Raw genomic sequence first — 8,621 nt, forward strand, 5'->3', positions numbered from 1 at the left:
AATATGTATTCAATTCATATTTGCAATGATAAAGTCATTGATTTTGCAAAATTCTATCACGTTTTCCAGCATCATTTCTATCACCAAAGCTATATCTTCTCACTACTGATCCTTTCACTTTGTTTCCAACTTTGGCATTCAAATCAACATGGATCTTGCTTACATGTTTGGTCAATTTCAAACTGACGAACTTAGTAGAATTCTTCAAATTCATTGTCACAGTCTCTAGAAGATGACTTGTAAATTTTACTAATAGTAGAATTAATTGGTCTTTTTTGTAGTTATATGGATATTATCCTATATCAGACAGCATTATATTTATATTCAATATACAGCTTGAAATGTTCTTTTAGATGATTAGATTTATTGTTTTCAGCACAGTACGTCTGTTTCTGCAAAATGGTCCATACTAGTTCATTTCAGCTCACAAATTCATAGGATACTGGTCTTTGTGTTCCATTTCATTTTTGACAATTTCCAGTTTTCATAGATTCATATTTCATACATTCCAGGTCCTGATTATTAATGGATGTTTACATTTTTTTCTCATTTTTAAGTTATTTTCTGAAAGCTCTTCTCCATCCAAGTCATTATGGTCAACTCTACTTTGAGGAGGCAACTTTTCTGCAGTCGTATTTAGAGTAACTTCCAACCTGAGCATCTCATCTTCAAGCACTATATCTGACAGTATTCTGTTACTATTCCTAAGGTTTCCAGCAGCTAACCCTTCAGGAGTATTCTAGTTGTCCTTCTTCCTAGTTTGTCTTAGTCTGAAAGGTAACCATCATCTTATTTAAAATACTGGTGACATACTTCCAGCATCACAGGAGCAGGCAAGCCACCACAGTATGACAAACTGACAGATAAGTGTTGAGGCCGAAAAATAATAGTCCATGAAAAATCAGCAGCCCTTCCTACTTCCTAGAATCCTAAATATGAGCTTTTTTGATGCTCTGCCACTGTTACATAAAAAGAAAGTATATATAGCACCATCAGAATTCTGGTGAATTAGGTTTTCCTTAACTGTTTTTACTGCTGATGTGAAAATTGTTCTTTTCTTTTTCTTTTTAATTTTTTTTTTTTCTGGTGTTGCTGCCTCTTTCCATTTTGCCTCAAGTTCCCTGTCTCTCTCTCTCTCTCTTGCACTTGTCTTTCTCTCTCACTTCCTCCCTCCCTCCCTCCCTCTCTGTCTCTCTCTCCCCACTCTTAAAATTTAAAAAGAATGATGCTTACCTAGAGATCATGAGAAAAATAAACACTGGTTTGGCATATATGTGTTGATACTATGAAGTGTGTAAGAATCCTCATTCTGGAGATGTAATCTCCAATTTTGACCCTTGAAATACCTACTTACCAACTGTGAACATGGCAAATTCCTTAACTCCTTTCTGCCTCATCTATAAAAAACAAAATAATAATAAGAGTTTCCTCATAGAGATGTGATAAATATTACAAATCAGCATACATAGACACTTTGAGGGGAGAGTGGCATCTAGTTAATCTTCAATAAACATTGGCTATCCTGGTGTGGCACTGGATAAGCACTGGACTGCTAAAGGCCAGGCCCGTGATTCAAACCCACCAGCTGCTCCTGGAAACTCTATCAGTGTGTCAGAGCCCATTTAACAACAATTATTACACAAGCAGCCTATGAATGTTGTATAAAAATGGCCACAGCTGATTACTATCCACATGTTCCAGTCTTCACCAGTATATGACAAAAAAATAGGTCACAATTTCTTTTTTGAACCAGACCTTGATGTCATCAAGAATCATCCAGGCTCCAGAGGTCCCTCCCTTGTTTCTGAGATGCCCTCTATTCCTAGTTAGTTGTAATCAGGAACTCAAACTCTTCTGCTTCATCCACTCTGACCTCTTTATCATGTGCCATTCCAAAATCTTGGTTACCAGTAACCACTGGAAAATATTATTGGGTTTGGAACAGGTTTACTAGAGTGGGTCACTACTGCTATTCTCATCTTGGTGTCATCTGGAATAAGTGGCCTCCGCTACACAGTTTTGACCTCCTCTATTTGGACTCCTGGAGTGGTGATCTGGGTTAATGCACTGAACAGCAAAATCAGTTTGAACCACAAGTTTAGAGGTCCTGACTCCTAGCAACCCTTTATGGGGTTTCTGAAACGTTTCATTTTTGCTGGAGCAGAAAGCCTCATCTATCTCTCCCGAAGTGGCTGGTGAGCTACAGCCACTAATTTTTTTGGTTCTCAGTCCTGTGCTTATTATATTGAGCCATCGTGCTTCCCCCTGTTTCTTTATATAAGATAAACACTCCTTGTGACATAATCACACACGACCTGTTTTTATGTATACAGATATTTAATGTTTACTGTTTATTGCACACATTGATTCTTTAGTTGCTGTTGGGAATAGACAGAGAAAAACAATCATTTCTATATGTATGAGTTAGTGATATTGGTTGTATTTTTCAAATTGTGGAACGATTGTCAGCTTCGTTTTCTGAGTTGTTCTTCCCTGATTAACATAAATAAACTCACTGTCCCCAAAGGTTCCTATCTAAACTTTCATATTTCTGCTGTCATTTTGATCCCATTGAGCACAATGCTCAATGCAGACATTTTTTACTACTCAAGCTATCTTTTTTTGTTTAGTTTTTAGAAGACTTCAGGTGATATTTTTAATTTAAGACAATTATTTCAAGGGTACATCCAACTATCTCAGTTCCAGAATGCCTGGAATACATTAAAATGTGAAATTCGGTTCTGTATTTCCTCCCTTTTGATCAGGATTCTCTTATGGAATCTTTGATCAAAATGTTCAGTAAAGGTAGCAGAATACCATTCAATTCTTCGGGCCTCATGGCAAAGGATGCAGTTGTTTATGGAGGCAATTAGCCACACATGCTATATTCTATTACTGTTCCTGACTTTCAATCTTTCTCTGTTGCTCCAGGCAATTACAGGTCAATTACTTAGCATTGGATGGTCCTTTGCAAGCTTTTAAAAACCCCAGACATTATACAATGAATTAGGAATTAGAACAGCAGCACTAAACATGTTATTAAGCCAATCTTCTTGGGATGTCCTGTGAAATTACGACTCTTTATTTTTTTGTTTTGCTTTGTTTTCTATATTGTTGTTTTTGTCCTTGTCTGTCATACACCATTTGCCAGTTCAGCTTTTTATAGGTATACAACATACTGGTAGCAATTACAGTAATCAACTGTGATCCCCTACTTATAATTAATGTGTTGGCTTATCATTGTTAATTGTCCCTTTCCCCTTATCTCCTGCTTCTGGTAACCACTGATAGATTTGGATCTCTATACATTTACCTTTCCTTGTCAGGTTACCTAGCAAGACCATAAAATATGTGTCCTTTTGTGATTGACTTATTTAAATTTACATAATATCTTTAAGCTCCATTCATATTTTAGAATGCATCAAGAATTTGTTTCCCCTACTAACTGAGTAGTATTTCATTGTATATATCACATTTTAGTTAATTGTCTGTCATCTGCTAGACTCTTAGGGCAAGAATCATGTCTGTGTTATTCCATAATGAATTCCCAGCTCCTATAAGAATGTATGCTGAGATGTTAATGCTTACCAATTTTTGTCAAATAAAGTAAATAATGAAATAGTATACAAATTGATGAATTAATAATTCATGGAAAGCACAGAATTGAAATTATGTGAAGTCATTCTAAAAGTACAGTTGATCTTCCCAACAAACCACATCCTTTTTTTTTTTTAACTCTCTGCCTCTCTCACTCATGAGTCAGTCTGTTCCCATCATTACTAAATATTACAAATTCTTTCACTGCAATTATAAGAACCTTTCAGAAGATCACGCAACAACAAATGCATCATTTAACCCATGAAATACTAATGCCTTCTATTAACAAATCTAATGACTAAGGAAATAGTTTCCCCATGTGTACTTTCACATTATTCTGCAAAGGGGAAAATTGTAATAGTCAGTACCTGTATTGTTGCATCTGATGCCTGTCATCAGGAGAAAGCCTCATTCAAAGTGATGTGTCTCAGGAGTCAGCCTGCCTACAGGTTCTCAGCCTGAAGGAATGTGAGGATGATAGCAGATTCCCAGCAATATTTCCATGGCCAAAGCAGGTGAAATGGCCACTCAGCTGTTTCAGTGCGTAGGCTTTAGAGCCTTCATATGTACATATGTATTCACAATGGCAAAGAACATCATCTAATTAATGAAGTAAAACACCCTAATTTTTTTAAATTAAATTAAGTGTGGCAATATCTCTCAGCTTAGTAGTAGATGTTGTTTCTGCTTCTAGTGTGGCTCTGCAGGAAAAGCACTGGACTGCTAATTGCAAAAGGGTGGCAGTTTAAACTCACCAACCACTCCTTAGAAACCCTATGCAAGGTCACTGTGAGGTGGAACCAACTCAATGGTACTTAACAATAAAATCATGATTTTTAAAATACCACAATTTCCTCACCTCATTTGCAATGAGGATATAATAGTGGCCACAAGACTCAGAGCACTGACTTAAGAATTAAGGGAAAGAGTAGTCATGACTTTAAGTATAATTATGAGTTCCATGTGTTGTTTAATATCACAATCTGTAAAGTAGAGGGTCAGTGAAAACGAAGGAAACTTTCGATGAGACAGTTGGCACAGTGAACAAAACAACAGGTCAAACAAGCAACAGTCATGAAGATGGTCCAGAAACAGGCAATGTTTTCTTTTTTTATACATAAAGTCATGAAGAGTTGAAATAACTCCATGGAAAGTAACAATAAATGCACCATATATTATGTCATATATTGTATACGCTTTATAAAAACACTGCAATATTGATGGATTTTCAAATGTTTGGAAAACAAGACACTGAGGGACATGATATTAAAGACCACCATAGAGCGATCTTATAATTCTTATAAGCACAACTGGTGTTTCAGTCAACGTGAGTGTCACTCCTATAGCCCTCAGTATATAAGTCAGAATTAAGTCAGGCTGTTAAACACAGTGCTCTATCATTTAGTAACTATTAAGTATGGCACTAGTGCAAAAATATTAGATAGTATTATCAAAAATAATCATAAATATTAGGAACAAAAATTTTGTTTAGAATTTCTTGCTTGGGGAAAATTGCACTAATTATACATATCTAAAAGAGAAAACTAATCATCAAGTTCATTGGAAACATTAATTTAACTTAAAAGAAAACCATTTAATCAGACTTACTAGAATCCCCAAATTGAACCAAATAGGGTAAAAGAAAGTAAACAACTAGCTGGTTTTAAATTAACATAATAAGACCATTTCTTTCTGTGTTAAGCAAAAGAAGTCAAACCCACTGCCATATAGTCCATACTCAGGTAATGTAGTGGTTATGAGTTGGGCTGCTAACCTCAAGGTCAACAGTTCAAAACTATCAGCTGCTCTGTGGGAGAAAGATGAGGCTTTCTGCTCCTGTAAAGATTTAAAGTCTCAAAAACCCTATGCAGGGTTGCTATGAGTCGGAACTGACTTTAAGTCATTCCACCAACACCACCACTACCACCACCACCACCACCACGTCATCACCAGGACAGAGTGGAGTCCTTGTATGCTGCCAGGATAATATGCTGCACTGCAAGATCAGCTTGAGGTGCAAGATCTGAGGTTCAAACTCACCAGCCACTCCTCGGGAAACCCTACATAGGGTTGCTATGAGTCAGAACCGAATCTATGGCACGTAAAAACAACAAGACAGAGTAGAACTACCCCAGAAGTGTTCTAAGGCTGAAAGCCTTACCCAAGCACACTTTCTCCCATGGATAAAGTAATGGGGTTATATAGCAGCCAAGTGCTTTGACCACTGTGACACCCTATCTCCACATCATACAATGAGGTATAATTAAGTTTGTTTTGTTCTTTCAGAGAGCAATAGATATAGAGGCAATATTATATATGTTTTCTGTAAGAAAGTTATAAAAATATATATTCTAAAATATCCTTTCATTTTTGTCAAACTCACCAAAATTTTAATAGACAAAATTCACAAAAAATTTGTGAAATTAATGTTCACTTTAAAACAAATATTTGATCAGAAGTTATTCATCTCTTTGTATATCTTAAACATAATTCAGAATCAATTTAATTATAGTAATTATTTAGATTCCTTGAGGGCTTATAATGTTCTATGTCCTACACTAATAATGGTACTTAAATTATTTAATCTAATCCTCCCAAAATTCTAAGAGACGGTAATATTACTATGTTTGTATTTTACAGTTGCAGAAACTGAGGCACAGAGACATTATACAACTTTCTATAAATCACACAAACTAGTTAATACAAGTGGCATTGAAACCAGGCAGTCTAGGCTCTAGTGCCAATGTTCCTAACAAAAATCACTATACTGGTGAGATTAAGTCTACAACCATTCCTAAGAACTCTACTCCTCTAAGCTAGAATATTTATAGGTCTCTGAAAGAACACTATATATTAGCCTTTTTTTTTTTTTTTTTTGTCTCTTATCACCTCATTGTCACTATGAAATTCAATTTGATTTTTAGCACTAGTGAGAAAAGTCTTAAAATTCAAATTCTAGCTCAAGTCCACACTCCTCAAGAAACCTCTAAGTGATTTTCTTTGATGCTTTGCTTTTAGGTTTCTTATCACATGCTGTCTTATGTTGTAGTTATCTGAGGACAGAAATCTTAATCTTCTCTGTTTCTTTCTGTGTTTAGAGATGCCATTATTCAGATCAATAAGTATTTGCGGAATGAATTTTTTTAAATGAACAGAAAAAGAGGGGCAATTGATCATACACCAATTTCTTTAGTTATATCAGACTGCAAACATCTCTGCGATTCTAAGACTGGTATGCTCCAAGACTGTAATTAACAGAAGTAGAGGCATTTACTGTTCTAGCATCCTTGACTGTTGTCCAGAATTCTCCCCTCTTTGGGGGGTTTCACGCTTTCATACCTGCTACCACTTTTGTGCCTAAGTTCAAGGAGAGCCTGTTCCTTCCTCCATATGCAAGTCTGTCCCCACTTGACCAAAATTATTTTTCTTCACTAGTCTTAGCATGAGAAAATGAGGTGACATTTCAAAAATAAACACATTAAGATAATAATTTTAGAAATTGTATAAATAAATGGATAGTAGAGCAACTCGGTATTTGTATGTCTCCTTTTGGGACATGATCTGAGGTACATATTATAAGTTATGAAGCAGTCATTCAAAAAATGCTTAACTTAAATATAACGAAGTCATCAGGTATAGTATCAAGTGTATAGGAATGTTGTTGTTGTTGTTAAGCGCCATCAAGTCAGTTTTGACTCAGCGACCTCATTTAGGGTTTCCAAGAAGCAGCCCAGTGATTATCTTACATGCTAAGGGGAACTAATAAGCTAAATGGCTCCAAGAGAAATTATGGTATTTAAATCTTACATTTGAACAAAACAATAAATATATGTATACACACCAAAAAGCAAAACAATTTTAGGGAATTACTATCATCTAATGAGGAAATTCTGGTTCTAAGTTATCAAAAGCAGCAAAAACAATATCCCCTCACTAAATATTGTACATATATTACCTCATCCCAGTGAGGAAGACATATGTTCATTTCCATTTTTCATTCTACAAAAAATTTAAGTAACTGGCCCAGGTACACATAGTTCATGGTAGAACTGGAATTTGAACCCAGATTAGACTGTTAACGTCACTTCTGTTAAACCATTACTTCTTACTGAGTCTTCCAATGCCTTAATATGAAGACAACCCCATTGAAGGCCTCAAACATGCCCATTTATCATTCCTTCTGCCCACCTCTCTCAATGGGACCAGTGCCATTGTCCTCCTTGCTATGTTTTCTGTTAGTGTTGATCCAGAAGAGGTTCTAGAAAACAATTTTACTTCTTTGTTTTATTCATTCAGAGTTTTCAGATTTCATAAGCCCCTTCCATTGCTGAAAGAAGTAGAAGAGAGCATTGAATCCTTACTCGAATTTTGAAATCTTCATCTACCAATGAAAAAGGAAAGATTCAAGAAATGATATTCTTTTTCATACAAACAACCGTATCAGATTTGGATCAGTTGAAAAGTCAAACATTTGCAATGAGTTTCTGGGCTTGGGGAATGAAGACCATAATCTCAGGGGACGCCATGGGCAACTGACATAACATAGTCCTGGAAGACTATGATGAGTATCAACTAGGATCTTAAGAGCTCATGAGCGCCTATCTAAGGTGCAACTATTGGTCTCTTCATGTGTGGAAGAAAGAAAAGTGATAGAAAGAGTGATGAAAATTGAAGAAGCTTGGAATCAGTTAGTCCAATGGACCAATGGGACATGTGAAAGTCAGTCTCCATAACCTTGAGAACTAGATGACACCTAACTACCACTACCAACTGCTCTGAAAGAGAAAACATTAGATAATCCTGAATAGAGTAGGAGAAAATGTGAAACAAATTCAAAATTATAAAAAAAGACTGGGTTTACTGGTCAGAAAGAAACTGGAGGAACCCAAGATTGTGGCATTTTCCCACCATTCAGGTCTGGAATTGAAATCACCCTCATGGTTCAATTTTCAGTCAAACAGTAGATAGGTATATAGGAGGGGACAACAACACTCGTAAGGTATGCTTACCATGCAATAGTCAAC

Source organism: Chrysochloris asiatica, unplaced genomic scaffold (assembly GCF_000296735.1).
Source record: "Chrysochloris asiatica unplaced genomic scaffold, ChrAsi1.0 scaffold00280, whole genome shotgun sequence".
Taxonomy (NCBI): Eukaryota; Metazoa; Chordata; class Mammalia; order Afrosoricida; family Chrysochloridae; genus Chrysochloris; species Chrysochloris asiatica.